Below are 15,037 nucleotides of genomic sequence, written 5' to 3'. Positions count from 1 at the left end.
AAGAATGTAGGGATAGCGCAGCTGCTCTCTCTACTTGGAAGTTGGTTCAGTTAAGAGAAACATGAGAGAGATTCCGCCCCCCCCCCCACTGGCTGTGGGGCTTGATTAGCAAATATGAGTCACCTGGAAGAGTTAGATGACGTGAGCTGTGAGCTTGGGTACAGAAGACTGACAACTTTTTAATCTACAAGGCATTCTTGTTAAAGAATCATACAAATATTTGCCCCAGCTCCACCCCCATGCATCATGCTCAGAGCCAGGTGCTCTCTATGCACTGGTCATGTAGTTGTCCCCCAACACCTTCAAGGATTTCTCTCTTTGCCAGTGAGAAACTGAGGTGTAGAAAGGTGAAGGATGAAGTGTTACTCAGGCCCTTCAGCTGTGAGTGGGGAGCAAAGGCAGTCTTTGAGCTCCAGGGAGAAATGTCCTTGAAATGCAGAACAATGGATTTAGATTAGACAGGAAATTAACAGGGAGAATACAGTCCAGTGCAAAACTTTACTAGGTTACTAGGAACCTGTGGAATCTTCTGGATGCCTTTAGAAGCAGGTTTGTTTCTCAATTGCTAAAAGGAAAGAGCAAGTATCAATAGATAGAAGAAACAGCTCCTGCTGGGGTGCCAGATCCCCTAATAGCACTTAAGTCTGGCTGGTACCATGTGTCTCCACAGTGCCCTCTAAGATTGAGGCTCAGGTCAGGGGTGGCAAAAAAGGAGGAGCAGAAAAAGTAGGAGAAAATTATTGAAGACAAAACTTTTGGTCTAAAGAATAAGAAAGGGCAAAGCAACAAAAGTTTGTCAAGGCTGTCACCCATCGAGTTAAATTTGGTCAACAAAATCCATGTCAGGTAGCACAAAGTGAAGCTGAAAAGAAATTGGAGATGACAAGAAGAAAGAATTGCAGGAGCTAAATAAGCTGTTCAAACCTGTAGTTGCTGCTCAAAAAATAAGTAAAGGTGCAGATCCCAAATCTGTGCTGTGTGCACTCCTCAAGCAAGGACAGTGCACTAAAGGAGATGACGGCAAGTTCTTTCATGACTTGACTTTGGAGAGAAAATGCAGAAAACAAAGTATTTGCATTGATGCAAGAGATGAAGAACCTGAAAAAGATATTATGGATAATTGGGATGTGAAAAAGCTGGAAGAAGTAGTGAACAAGAAGCACGATGAGACAGAAAAGAAAAAACCAAAAAAATAGTGTGCAAGCATTTCCTTGGAGCTATTGAAAAATAACAAATACAGCTGGTTTTGGGTGTGCCCTGGAGGAGGTGATAATTGCATGTATCATTATGCACTTCCTCCTGGATTTGTGTTGAAAAAAGACAAAAAGAAGAAGAAAAAGATGAAATTCCACTGGAAAATGTAATTGAAAGAAAGCATTCTGCCTTACATCCAAATGTTACCAAAATCACTCTAGAATCTTTTCTTGCATGGAAGAAAAGGAAAAGACAAGAAAAAAAATTGATAAACTTGAACATGATATGGAAAGAAAAAAAGCTGACTACAAAGCAAAGAAATCGCTAGTGATTAGCGGTCATGAGGTGTTTGAATTTCGTCCTGAACTGGTCAATGATGAGGAGGAGGAAGCAGATGATACCTGTGACACTCAAGGAACAGGTAGTGATGAGGCTGATGATTCTGTGAGCATAAGTGACATAGACATAAGCCTGTACATCCCAAGAGATGTAGATGAGACAGGTATGATGAGACTGTAGCTAGTCTTGAAAGATTCAGCACATATGCTTCAGATAAAGATGAAAACAAATTTAGCGAAGCTTCTGGGAGGTAGGGCTGAAAATGGTCAAAGAAGTGATTTGGAAGAGGACAATGAAGGGGAGGAACAGGAACATGGAACCATGGATGCTGTTCCTGTTGATAAAAATTTTTTTACTGGGGAGGATTTGGATGAACTAGAAGAAGAATTAAATACACTTGATTTAGAAAAATGACACTGAACAAGTCAATGAAAAAATTGCATCAACTCCGCATGAATTGAAATTGACTACCTTAGTTAGTTTTTTTTCCATCTAGAAACAACAGGATGTTTATTTCCCATGCTGGTCTGGAGGACTTACTCTCCTCCAAAAAAGGAATATTCTCCCTATAGCTTCTCTTCTGACTTTGGCAACATCTCATAGTAAATTCAGAGTAGTTCATGATAAATTAAAAAATTATGGTCATTGCAGAAAATGATTAATCATTGTAACTGTTTACTCAAATAGTGAGTGTAATTGCTTTTTCAGCTTTTGGTTTTCACCAATGGATGAAAATGGTATGTGTTATTATCAGGAACAACACAAATTTATATTTGAAATAGCCTTCATTTGATGATGAGTAATTTCCTTTCTTTTGTATTTAGGTGTTTTAAAGACTGCCTAAAATGTGAGCACTGTACTTGATAAAGGAAATTGCATATGCAAATTCAGTATTGTATATCATTGATCAATTAGATGGACACTTAAAATGAAACTTCTTTATTCTGACAGGATCAGCTACAATGCCCTGTGTTAAACTGTTTAAAAGTTTTCCCTCTTCTTTTTTTGCCAATAAAGTTGTGAATAAAGACCATCATACATTAAAATTAAAAAAATGGATAAGCGAAATGTGGCATAACCACACAGTGAAATATTATTCAATCTTAAAAAAGAAATTCTGACCTGTTCTACAGCATGCTAAGTAAATAATCAGTCACAAGAGAACAAATACTCCAAGGTTCCATTTATATGAGGTAACTTGACTAGTCAGGAGGTAGGATGAGACAGAGGAAGAGGAAGGAAGTAGAATGTGGGTGTCAGGCACAGAGGTGGGGGAAGGGAGTTATTTAATGTGTCTGGTGTTTCAGCTGTGGATGGATAGTAGTGATGACAGCAAAACCATGTGAATTTCCTTATGCCACTAAACCATACCCATAAGAATGGTTGAGATGATAAATTTTTCATTATGTATCCTTTACCACAATTAAAAAACCCACAGGGTTCAACATATTCATGAAGATTGTAGGCTCCAAAGTGACCACACAGAGAGGAGTGATCTGGCCAAGAGATTCTTTATTGCTGGGTGGGAGAGGGAGAGAGCCGAGAGAGAGAGAGAGAAGGGGCAGGGGCTTCAGTGAGACTCGACATGATCTGATTGGTTAGGATCTTATGGTTCATGCTGATTGGAGGTTGGGGCAGAAGGAAAATTCAAGCTAGACTTGAGGCAGGACCGTGACCCTGGAAAACAGAAGCTTAAGGGTGCAGTAAGAACTGAAACCTATTGGTGCCATTATTGCCAACATTCCTCCCTTTTTTGTTTGTTAAGGAAGGGGGGGCGTTGTGTTCGCTCTGGCTTCTTCGAGCTGGCAAGGGGCGGCGTAGGGGAAGGGAGGGTTAGTTGGCAAACAGTGTTGGGGTGGTGAGCCTCATGATCGTGTACACCCAGGCTCCAAAAATGAAGATTTCCTCTCCCCTGAAGTTGATGAAGGTCCCTTGCAGCCACAGGTCACAAAGAGCCAATCCTCCGACCTCCACATGGTGGGTATCAGCCAACTATCCTCGTGTAGGGAGTTGAGAAATTGTAGCAGGTGTCCTGTAAGGGGGTCTTGATGTTTATAACCTGGTGGGGGCCCTCATAGCAGTCCTCTGGATGGTTTTGGAGAGGTTGGTATCCCTGGAGGTACAACTGGTTAAACTTTTGATTAGCAATAGCAGACATGCAATGTGATACAAGGGAGGAAGCTTAAGAATAGGAGAGCAAGAACATAGGCATTAGGATGGGCATTGGCCAGGAGAACCACTGTGAAATGTTCTCTAGACAATTTCAAGAGTCCTCCAATTCCCTTCTCCATTTTTCTAATTGTTTCTTGAGAGGTGCTGCCATTGGGGGAACCCATTGAGCTTGACAGCAGTGGGTGTCGTGAGAATGACCAGATGAGGGCTGGTCCATCAAAGTCCCAATGGAGAGGGTAGAAGATCCTTTTGGAGAACAAGATGCCCTGGTTTAACAGAAATTGCTATAGGGTGGGGCAGGATCTGGTTTGCATGCTCTCTGAGACGTTCTCTGAGAAGGTAGGTAGTCAACCAGAGGAGCAGAGTCTGTTGGAGGCAAGTTTTCTAAGAGAAATTGGTGGCCATACATTATCTAAGACCCAAATAGGAATATTAGGAGGAGCATAAAAAGGTGTCTGTTCAGGGACTATATGCCTAGGGATCTAAATTCTGCAAAATCCTATAACTGCCAGGAAAGCTGTAAGCTATCTAATGGTATGGGGGTTGGGAAATGGAAAATTGGGTTGATGCATTTATGACTCAGTGAGTGAGTCTGTCTCTTTAAGGCCACACCTAGGTAGGTGACCTGTGGGAGGCAGGGGCTGTCAGGATTTAAATGTAACACTCTTGGATAAAAGAGAGCTTTAGCTCATTATTTTATATAAATTGACACTTTTAACTTTTTAAATGTTTGTACCATATTTAGATAAAGTATAACATAACACTGTTACAAGGTGGTCATTTAAGACACATAAGCAAATATATAAATGAACTCTGATTTAGTAGTATTTAATGCTTGACAAGATCAGCAGAAAACACAAATTCCTTTGATAAAATCTTTCTCAGTAATGGTTTTTTGTAGACATTACTCAGAGCAGAACAATATTAAAATAACCTTGTTATTTCATAGACATAGAGGATTTGATTTTAGTTTGACATGACCCTAAAAACCTTTTAGGCAACTCTTAGATTATATTCAACTTTAACTTTATCACACACCAAAGCTTTTATTATACACTTTTCAAACTTACTCAGACTTTCATACAACATACTAAGCCCTTTGATGGTTTGTCCCTATCCTTCCTATTTGAAACAATCTTTAGGACAAACAATTCTTTACAAAATCCCTTCTCATCCAAAAAACCATTCCCTTTTTCCTTTAACTTCTCAAAAAATACATTTATTACCTATCTATATCCTTTCCAGTTGTTTACTTTGTAACTTGTATTTTAAAATTAACTTTTTTCTGAGTGAGGTTAGCCTGGCCCAAAAGACCAAAAATCGTATGTTCTCCCTCATATGTGGACATTAGATCAAGGGCAAACACAACAAGGGGACTGTACTTTGATCACATGATAAAAGCAAGAGCACACAAGGGAGGGGTGAGGATAGGTAAGACACCTAAAAAATTAGCTAGCATTTGTTGCCCTTAACACAGAGAAACTAAAGCAGATACCTTAAAAGCAACTGAGGCCAATAGGAAAAGGGGACCAGGAACTAGAGAAAAGGTTAGATCAAAAAGAATTAACCTAGAAGGTAACACCCACGCACAGGAAATTAATGTGAGTCAATGCCCTGTATAGCTATCCTTATCTCAACCAGCAAAAACCCTTGTTCCTTCCTATTATTGCTTATACTCTATAACAAAATTAGAAATAAGGGCAAAATAGTTTCTGCTGGGTATCGGGGTGGGGGGGGAGAGGGAGGGGGTGGAGTGGGTGGTAAGGGAGGGGGTGGGGGCAGGGGGGAGAAATGACCCAAGCCTTGTATGCACATATGAATAATAAAATAATAATAAAAAAATTAACTTTTATAAGAATTTTAAATTTATTATAGGGGCTGGAGCAACTAATTAGTAGCCCGTATTTTTTAAGGAATTTATGAGAGGCATAAGGCCTCATCATCCCTCAGGCTTGAGGGGATATTGTTTTAGTGTGAAAACTGTGAGGGATTTTTGAGTTTTATTTGAATAGGGAGGGCCGTCCTGGCTCACCCTACACTCATCTCATCAGTCCACACTGTGGAATCTCTTTGTTCCTGAAGGAGGGGGCAGCAGAGATGGCTGCCTGGGGGGAGGAGAATTTGAGCTTTTAATTGAGATAGTAAATCCTGTCCCAGCAGGGACACTGGAGTTTTAGGTGCTATGAGGAAAGAGTGACAGAAGAGGAGGTCTCCCCAAGAGCAGGCCAGAGGCCAGGTAAACTAGCGCTCTAGGGGCTGGCCAGATTTGCCCCAAATGATAACTTTTGTCATTGGACCGGGGACCAGGAGAAAAAGGTAAAACAGAGAAATGGGCTCCACTGTCTAGGAGGAAAATGATCTTTTGTTTTTCTGCCATATGGCTCCTCAACATTGATGCCAACAAGTGAAGTATGGACAGGAGGTTGGGACCCATCACCCACCAATCCATAGGAGATGGTACTTTGCCTTCCATCTGGTGACGGGGGCAATTAGACCTCCAGTGGTTACCCTTGCAGAGGGCAGGGTCCCAGTTGGGGGTGGGGCTGTCTCCTGGTCTGTCCCCCTTAAGCATTCTCTGCAGAAGTGCCCCTCCTTTCCACCATGGTAGCAAGTTCAGTATACAGGCCCCAGTCGGGTGGGGCCCTCTCTGAGAGCAGCAATGAGGCCATGATGTCTCTTATCTTTTCTCTCCTGTTAGTAAGGTCCCAGACATACAGACATAGCTATAAATACAGACATGGCTAGCTGTGTTACTTGGTTCAATGACTTTTCCCTTCAGCCACAGTCTGAGTTTTTACGACTATCTGGGACTGACTGTTAGAAATTTATCTTTGAGGAGAACCTCTCTCACCTGTGACTCTCAGTCCACTGTGGTATGCTTTCTGATTGCATCCTTAAGATGCTGTAGAAAGGTAAGAGGATATATCTATATCTATATCTATATCTATATTTAGGTCGTTGCTGTAAAGTAAAGTTGTTATTTTACATTGACACCTAACACTCTGGAGGGCAGGTCTCTGAACTGTTCTGGGCCTCAGTTTCCTCACTTGAAGAATGAGGGATCTGGTCTAGGTTAAACTATGTTTTTCTACTATGAGATGGCTGAAGTGACATTAATGCCACTTATCTTCTTTACCATTTAAAAAAAATTTTTTTTTTAGTAATACTGGGGAATTGAACCCAGGGCTTTGCACATGCTGGGCAGACATTCTCCCACTGAGCTACTTCCTCAGCCCCAAATATTATTATTATTATTATTTTTTACTTTGGCTGTACTGGGCTTGAACTCAGGACTTTATGCTTGTAAAGCAGCACTCTACTGCTTGAGCCATATAATTATTTCCAACCTCAGTGGCCTGGGCCAGAACCCATTGCTCCTCTAATGAGATAAGAGTCTGGTCTAGTAGAAGCATAATATCCTTTCATGTCAGTTGAAAGGTTTGGGTCACAGAGATAAAGGCATGAATGTATTTGTCTGGGCATCAGTACAGCTGTTTAGATGTTTTCATATTTCCCTTAGATCTGATAACTGGAAAGGGACATAAGACTTGCCCTCTTCCTACCATTGCCTGTTGAAGAGGGAAGCACTCGTTAAGAGGTTCTGAGTATTGGAGTGGCTTAGAAGGTAGAAATTTGTATAGGGGACATCAGTTTACTTTTTTACTTTTATAGAAAAGGTCTAATTGGACTATGGTGTTGTATTTTAAGGAACCCTGTGAAGGCCACTTCTCTTGGTCACCCAAGGCATACTGAGGCCAACCTCAGTACAAAGCTTCCAACATCTACCAGCTAGAAGACTGGAAGATGCAGGTCCCATCTAGGAAGAACAAAACGTTAGGATCCTGTCTTTTAGCTAACAGCAGGCAGCCTATTTAATAAAGCCTACCTTTTTAACAAAGAAATCATTTGTAAAGTTTAGAGAAGGGCATTCAGAGAGCATTTCAGGCCAATAACAGTACCATACGGGACAACTAGTGTTAATATTTGGAGGGAAAAATTTATGGTGAGGCCAAAAGTATAGAAAATTCTAAATGAGAAGTTTAGAGATCAAAGTAATGTCCATTTTGCTATTTCTGGAACTATAACCTTCAGCTAACAATTGGCTTACAAGGGCTGGGTCTGATGCCCTGAGGTGTGAGGTGGGGCTAGGAGTGGGACTTGTGCAAGGCGCCACTCCCTCCACACACACCTGGGACAAATGACCCTGACTGCCTAGGCCTGATCCTGTGGCCTGTCACCCTTCCCCCCTTCTTGTGTACTCTGTGCATGTTTATTCTAGGGGAAGTGGCAGTGGGCCACAGCCATCACCATGTGTGCCTGGCAGCCCAGGATGTACTGGGTCCTCTCTATGGATTTTCTTAGCTATGGCAGGCATTTTTGCTGTGTCCAGAAGCTGGCATCCTGTGCACAGGTGTGCCTGTTTGCTTTCCCTCCTCCTCTTGTGGGGGCGGAGTTAGAGTGTGAGCATGGCAGCTGCAGTTTTTTAAGTGCTTTTTGTAAAGCAGCTGATTTAAATTTACTTTAGATTGAGAAGCCTGGCAAACTAGTTGGAATAACTTAAGTCATAAGGTACCATGCTACAAGTTTTGCATGGGAGGCAGGGTCCCAGTAAGCCCAAGGAGGGGAAGGCAGACAGAGACAAAGGACATGTGGTGAGACCATGGAGGAAGCAGAAAAGGTGTGCTGACATCTTAGGTAAGGGAGGGGAAGGCAGAGCCTGGAGGCATGACACACACCTATGGGATTAGCCATCACCTGTGTCTCTAGGTTGCTCCCATTGATTGGTACCGGCATGCTTTCAGCAAAATGAAACCTCCACTCTCCAGTTGCAGTCTCAGGAAAAAGGGACATTAGGTGTGGGGGCGTGTTGGGGAGGAGAAGCAGTCATCAGACTCCACCAATGTAGCATGAGGTGTACCTGAATAAATCTGGGGCTTGGTCTCAGCCCACAGGGAGGGAGCATGAGCTCTCCCAGAGCTGGAACTGCCTTGAGGCCAGAATTGGCAAGGAGTGGCTTGCTTAACTCCATGACAGGGAAAGTTTTTCAGGAAGATAGGAGGAGATAGGTATGGTAAGCAGTGCAAGAAGTCTGTTTACTGGGGAAGGAGGAGGTTTGGGAGAGGAATTGGCTGATTTAGAAACTGGTTTACAGGCTGATAGAATCTGTGCAGGGGAACAGAAAGTACAGAGGGAGGGTTTGAGGGCAAGAAGTACATGTTTCAGTTTGCAAGTGGTGCAGAGCTGGATTTAGATGGAGGTATGAAAAGCTTGGGCATATGGAATCTCTCCCCATTGTCCTGATCGCTCACAGTAGTTATAAGTCCCGTAAAACATTGGGATCTGAAGACCCGAAAAGGGGCCAGTGACTTTGGTTGTCTAAAGGATAAGTGGGCCAGATTTGAGTGCAAAAGTGGATCAAATTTTTGGTTTTATATCTGGGGGTCAAACCCAAGGTGTCCAAATTATTGAGGAGGCATCTCTGTGTGGAGTCAGACGGCAAAGAGAACGTAGAGGCCCCCATTGTGGGACCCGGTCCTGGAGGGCTATAATGGGAGGATATTATGAATTGTAGAGTGTCCCCATGAGACTCAAATACCTGAGAACAGCACAAGGCACACGAGAATCAGTTGTCACTGAGTTCTAGTGGTGTGCAAGGCCAAAGGGCCTGGGGCTATGGGTCACCCTGTGCCAGGCTTTTTGGATTGGGGGGGGTCTCTGAGACCCACGACAAAATAGACCCAAGCTGGATGAGAGGGAAGGGAACCCCTCTACCTTCTGAGCCCCAGAGATAGCCAAACAGGGAAAATGCTCAAACCCAGAGACACCGAAGGGAGAGACCACAAAGGGAGCCCAAGAAGGGTATGTGGACTCACCAAAGGATGTCCGGTGTTGGATGCGAGCAAGGGCGATTGGGAAAATGAGTCCTGGCCAGTCATGTCCTCAGGGTGGTCATGGGGTGAGTTGGAATTGGGGTCCCACCAGGATTAGTGGGGAGACCCGATCCGAGTCACGGCACCAAATGTAGGCCCCAAAGTGACCATGCAGAGAGGAGTGATCTGGCCAAGAGATTCTTTATTGCCTGGTGGGAGAGGGAGAGAGCCAAGAGAGCGAGAGAGAGAAGGGCAGGGGCTTAAATACCCCTCAGTGAGACTCAGCATGATCTGATTGGTTAGGATCTTATGGTTCATGATGATTGGAGGTTGGGGCAGAAGGAGAATTCAAGCTAGACTTGAGGCAGGACCGTGACCCTGGGAAACAGAAGCTTAAGGGTGCAGTAAGAACCGAAACCTATCGGCGCCATTATTGCCAACAAAGATGAGGGCTGGTTTCTTAGGCAGGCTGTCATGCCCTCAGCCACACTGCTGTCCCAGCGTGTGGCCTCTGATCATATTTCCAAATTTTTGTGTCCCATGTGGAAGCATCCAGGCAGGACACATGGGTATAGTAAGAGAGGTAATGGGGTTTACTAAAGGTTAGGGAAGGTTACAAAGGGCCATGGTGAGTCAGGTGGGAACCAGAAGTGAAGAGAGAGTCTTTCTCTTTCCAGGTGCTTAAAAAAAACAAACAAAAAACCTATGCTAGTCCATGGTGGAGAGGTGAGAGGAAGAACCTGGTGATTCCTAACCACTGATAATAGATGAGTGGGGAGGAGCATGGTCCCTGGGCCAGGTAGGGGTGAGTTGTTCCCACACCAGGGTGTGAATAACCTACATGTATTTGCAATTGAAAAGAAGGCTCAGAGAAAAAGAGAAGAATGTTTAACCTGAAATACAGTATTTAAGTTATATAGTATTAAGTCTAAGAGTCCCAAACATTTCCTGCCTCAGCATGACTACTGAATAACCATCTCCCCATGTTTCCTGATGTTTTTTCTCTCTCTCTCTTTTTCATTACAAAAAGAATTCATTAGGCCAACATGCCAATACAATGAGTGTAAGGATTTGGTTAGAAAGACACTGGAACTTTTAAAGCAGCAGAAGTCCAAAGTCACATACTTCAAGCATTACTTTGTGACAAATTTTGGGAGGAAGGGTCAGAAATTACAGTACCATGCTAGTTCACACAGATAACCCTCCCCCTCCCTCCTGATTACCTCTCTTCAACTGAAGTCTGTTATTCCAGTAACTGAGAGAACTGCAATGAAATGTTTCCCCTGTATTAACAGAAATTTAACCTCTTGGGCCAGGTACAGTGGATCACGCTGGTAATCCCAGCTATGTAAGAGGCATAGGTAGAAGGATTGTGGTCTCAGGCAAAAATGCGAGTCTCTACTCAAGAAATAACTAAAGCAAGAGAGGGCTGGAATGGAGGCTCAAGTGGGAGAGCACCTGCCTAACAAGTTCAGCCAAGCCCTGAGTTCAAATCCCAGTGTTGAAAAAAAGAAAGAAAGAAAGAAAAAGAAATTCAAGCTTTTGTTACAAATCTTACCTTTGAGTACTTGAACTGTCTGTTTGCACACATGGAATGCTACTTTTGAGAAACCAACAAATAGTTATTGGAGAAATGTTTACCAACCTGTAAAGTGGATAGAATTATATTCTCTATTACAGTATCTTCACTTTAAATCTCACCTGGCACCACCTGCCTTTTAGGAACTTATAACATGTTGTTTGGAGACATTCTTCAGCGTAGAAGGAAAAGTCTAATTAGCAAATAATACATAATTAAATAATGCATACGCTCACATCTTAGAGTCATATGAATATGAAGTCTTCAGTTAAGTTTGGAGAAGGGTATTTTCTATCATTCCCAATAATGATAAAACTAGGCATTTCAAAATTATAATAATATAATGTGTTCATAATACAGTTCACAAAAACAGTGTTCTTTTACTTGAAAACATTCATTAAATGTAATTATTAATAGTATAGGCTACCAAGAAATAGCAAGGAACAGAGTATTCATAAAGAAGTAATCAAATAAAAATGAGAATGAAGTATACGTGGCTTAGAATTGGGACATGTGGCTTTCTGAGATGTGGCTACAAGCTGTTTTCTTCAGAAAGCTAATGGAAGAGAATTCCAAACAAAAAACTGGAAGGGAATGTTACAGAAGAACCAAGTTGTAAGGGGAGACAGTAAAAGCTGCAGTAGAATGCATGTAATTTAATTTAATTTTCAAGAAATGCATTTTTAGTTTTGGTGAGCAATTGTTCTCTTTTATGATCTCAACTTTATGCTTTTGTATTTATTAATTCTAAACTTCTTTCTTTACTTTTTTCTTCCTTTGTTGAAAGTTTAGTGGGTCCATTCTTATTTAAGTTTTTCTAGGGCTGGTGAAATGGCTCAAGCAGTAAGAGTACCTGCCTGGCAAGCACGAGGCCCTGAGTTCAAACCTGTGTGTCACCAAAAAAATAAATAATATAAAAGTTTTCCTAATACTCTCATTAAGACAGTAAGTCTTTTCCAGAGTACTTCTCTGGCAATGTGCAGACTTTGATATGCAGTGCCCTTTGTTTGTTTTAAAATAGTTTGCAAGTCTGTTGGAGTTTTTCTGTTTTTTATAAGGTTGTTTTAAAGTTATCCCAGAATTGGATTTTCAGCTCTCCTTTCGCAATTAATCTGTATTTTATGGAATTGTATTCAATGAAGGTACCCTGTGAAATTTCTGCTTTGAGAAACCTGGTGAAGTTTTAGTTTTTGTGAGGATTTTGTGTTTAAAATGAGTATGTGATTTTCTGCTTTTGGGTATAAAACTTTCTATTAGGTCATTTCTGTTAAATAAGTTGTTAAAATCTTCTATGTCCTTACTTTTTTGGTCCATTTAATCTTCTGATGTCTTTGGAAAAGCTATGTGGGGTGGCCTAGTCCATTTCTTGCCTTTTATCAGTTTTATATTGAGTGTTTTGGAATTACTTGTCATGTGCACCAAGGTTGATGACTGTTATATAGATTTAACTTTTTTAGTAATTAGAAATTTATTTTCTTTGATTTCTTTCATCTGTGATTCTATTGTTTAAAACTAATGTTGCTGCTTCAATACATTTGTCTGTTTGCCTTCTAGGTCTTTTTGTTTTTACCTTTTAATTATAGTTTTTTTGCTTTATTTTATTTCTGGAGTGTCCTCTAATCTCAGAATTTCTGCCTTTAGTGGAGAGGTTAGCCTTGCGTTTTGACTGATTACCCACCTGTTTGAATTTATTTTTCCTGTTATTTTATGTTTTAGCTTTAAAATGATGCTTGTTTCTCTACTTCTTAATTAAAAACACAAAAAATATTTTGACTTTTGTTGGATTGTTTCTTCCCTTTCTTGCTTTTTTTCTCCCTTATGGCTTGAAATGAACACACCTCAATTCTACAGTCTTCTAGTGATTACTGATAAGCTTTATATACCAACATTTATTGTTCCTTATCATTGTTGATTTAATTGCATCCATATGCCTCATCTACTACTGTTCCCTTCACTTTTACTTCCCTAATTATTTCTCAATTGAGGTTATCTGGAGTGATCAAGATTATTGCTATTTTTTTTATTACAGCCAATACCTATTGAAATATATATATATTTTACTCTTTTATTACAACTGAAAAACAATTCCTTGTTTCTTGGATTGCACTGTGTTTTGCTGAAGGATGCCTTCTAATAATTCCTTTGGAGGCTGGATAGTAAATTTTCTGCGTCTTTCTGTTTGTCAGACATTGGTGCAATAATGCCATATAATAACTAACCCATGCTCCTGTGACTTATCAATGACAAACATACTTTCCTTGCTGTGGATCTGTGGGTAGCTGAAATTTGGCTGCTTCTGGTTAGTCTTGGCTGGGCTTGGCTCCTGTTGGTAGTCAGATTTGGGTCTGTGCCATGTGTCTAGTTCTGGGAGCAGTAGCTCCCTGGGGCAAACTCTTTTTATAGCAAATCTTGGGAGCTACAGAGACTAAGTCAAACCAGGCTAACAAATCCCAAAGGTTTTGATAGCATATCATTGGCCAAAGCAAGTCACATGGCCAAGCCCTAAGCCAATGGGGTGGTGTATTCTTCTCTAGCTCTACAGGAAGGCACTTCTAGATACCCCAGCAGAAGAAGGGAGTGAAGAACTAGAAATAAGGAATCAGTTTACTGTGACACAAGGGAAAATATTTTTATCTTTCCTCAGAATTGAATGATACTTTGGGGTATAGGATTTCCCTTCCCTCCCTCTTTCCTTCCCTCCTTCTTCTCTCCTTTCCTTCCTCCCCTCTCTCCCTCCTTTGCTTACTTTTTCTCTCCCTCCTTCCCTCCCTTCCTTCATTTGCCTGGAAGATTTTAATTCTCTTTTTATTATTTTTTTAATTTTAAAATTTCTGTTTGTGAGAGGTGGCCCAAACAATGCATACACATGTGAGTAAATGTAAAAATGATAAAATAAAAAAATTTCTGTTTGTAAAAGAATGTGTACCTATGATTGGCTTACCAAATTTAATTACATCTGTTTTTAAGTTTCCATCTGTTTCTTCTTAATTCTTCTCCTGGACAATTTATTTTTCCATGCATGAGTTTGGTGGTTTCCCCTGATGGTGGTTTTTGTTCTATACCATCAGCACTAGAGTTACCTGAATGCTGTTTCCCTTTTCCTAGTCTAGCAAGGGCAAGACAGGGCAGGGCAGGGCAGGGCAGGGCAGGGTGTGGGTGAGCAGCAGTTCCTGGAGTAGCTCTGTATGTATCTGATCTCATTTTGTGGGCCTAGGGCAGGGTGATTTTCTTTCACAAAGCATACCGTAGAGATGAGGGATGAGAGGACAGTAAGCAAACAGGTCTAGCTAGTTTCTTCTTGGATGTTCTTTGAGGAGTAAGTTTTAAAAAGGAAGCAAGAACCTAAGGATCCAGCAGAGAGAGAGAGAGAAAGAAAGAGAGAGAGCAGAAAAAGGAGCCAGTCCCTTCAAATGCTCCCTGCTTGTCCCTTTCACTAGCCTGGCTCGGGCCCTGGGGACCATCAGCAGGCAAGGGTGCAGATGAGGTCTGATATTCCTCCTCCTTGAGCCTCTCCCTTCTTCCAGCTCCCCCACATAGGGACAGGTTGAAGGGAGAAAGTGCCCATGCTCTGGGCACTTCTCCCTGGTCAACGCTGGCTCTCAAAACCCTTTGTGTGGTTGTTGTCTGCATACAGAGTCTATTGAGTGGCACATGTGTGTGTTGTTTGCAGCACCTCACAGGCTCCCCACTGTACTCTTTGTTGATGTGAGGGATCCTCTTAGGACCAAACTCTTCTTTTTAAAGTATCCTTCATTGCAGGAAGAGCCTGGATCCTTTGCCAGCTGAAAGATGTGTCCATTCTCTTGGAGGACATATGTTGGGCACTCCTGAGCTGGAAGCTTTTGGAGAGAGCTGGATATACAAAGAAAAATTGCAGTTTCTG

The 15,037-nt window shown here is 41.6% G+C and overlaps 1 pseudogene; it reads left to right on the top strand.

The window, feature by feature from the left end:
* Positions 1–1,277: 1,277 nt before the first annotated feature.
* On the top strand, positions 1,278–1,947 carry LOC109699275 (zinc finger CCCH domain-containing protein 15 pseudogene; annotated as a pseudogene).
* The last annotated feature ends 13,090 nt before the right edge of the window (positions 1,948–15,037 follow it).

This window comes from Castor canadensis, chromosome 12 (genome assembly GCF_047511655.1).
Source record: "Castor canadensis chromosome 12, mCasCan1.hap1v2, whole genome shotgun sequence".
Taxonomy (NCBI): domain Eukaryota; kingdom Metazoa; phylum Chordata; class Mammalia; order Rodentia; family Castoridae; genus Castor; species Castor canadensis.
The sequence above is the reverse complement of the archived record's forward strand: the minus strand, read 5'-3'. Positions and strand labels throughout refer to the sequence as shown.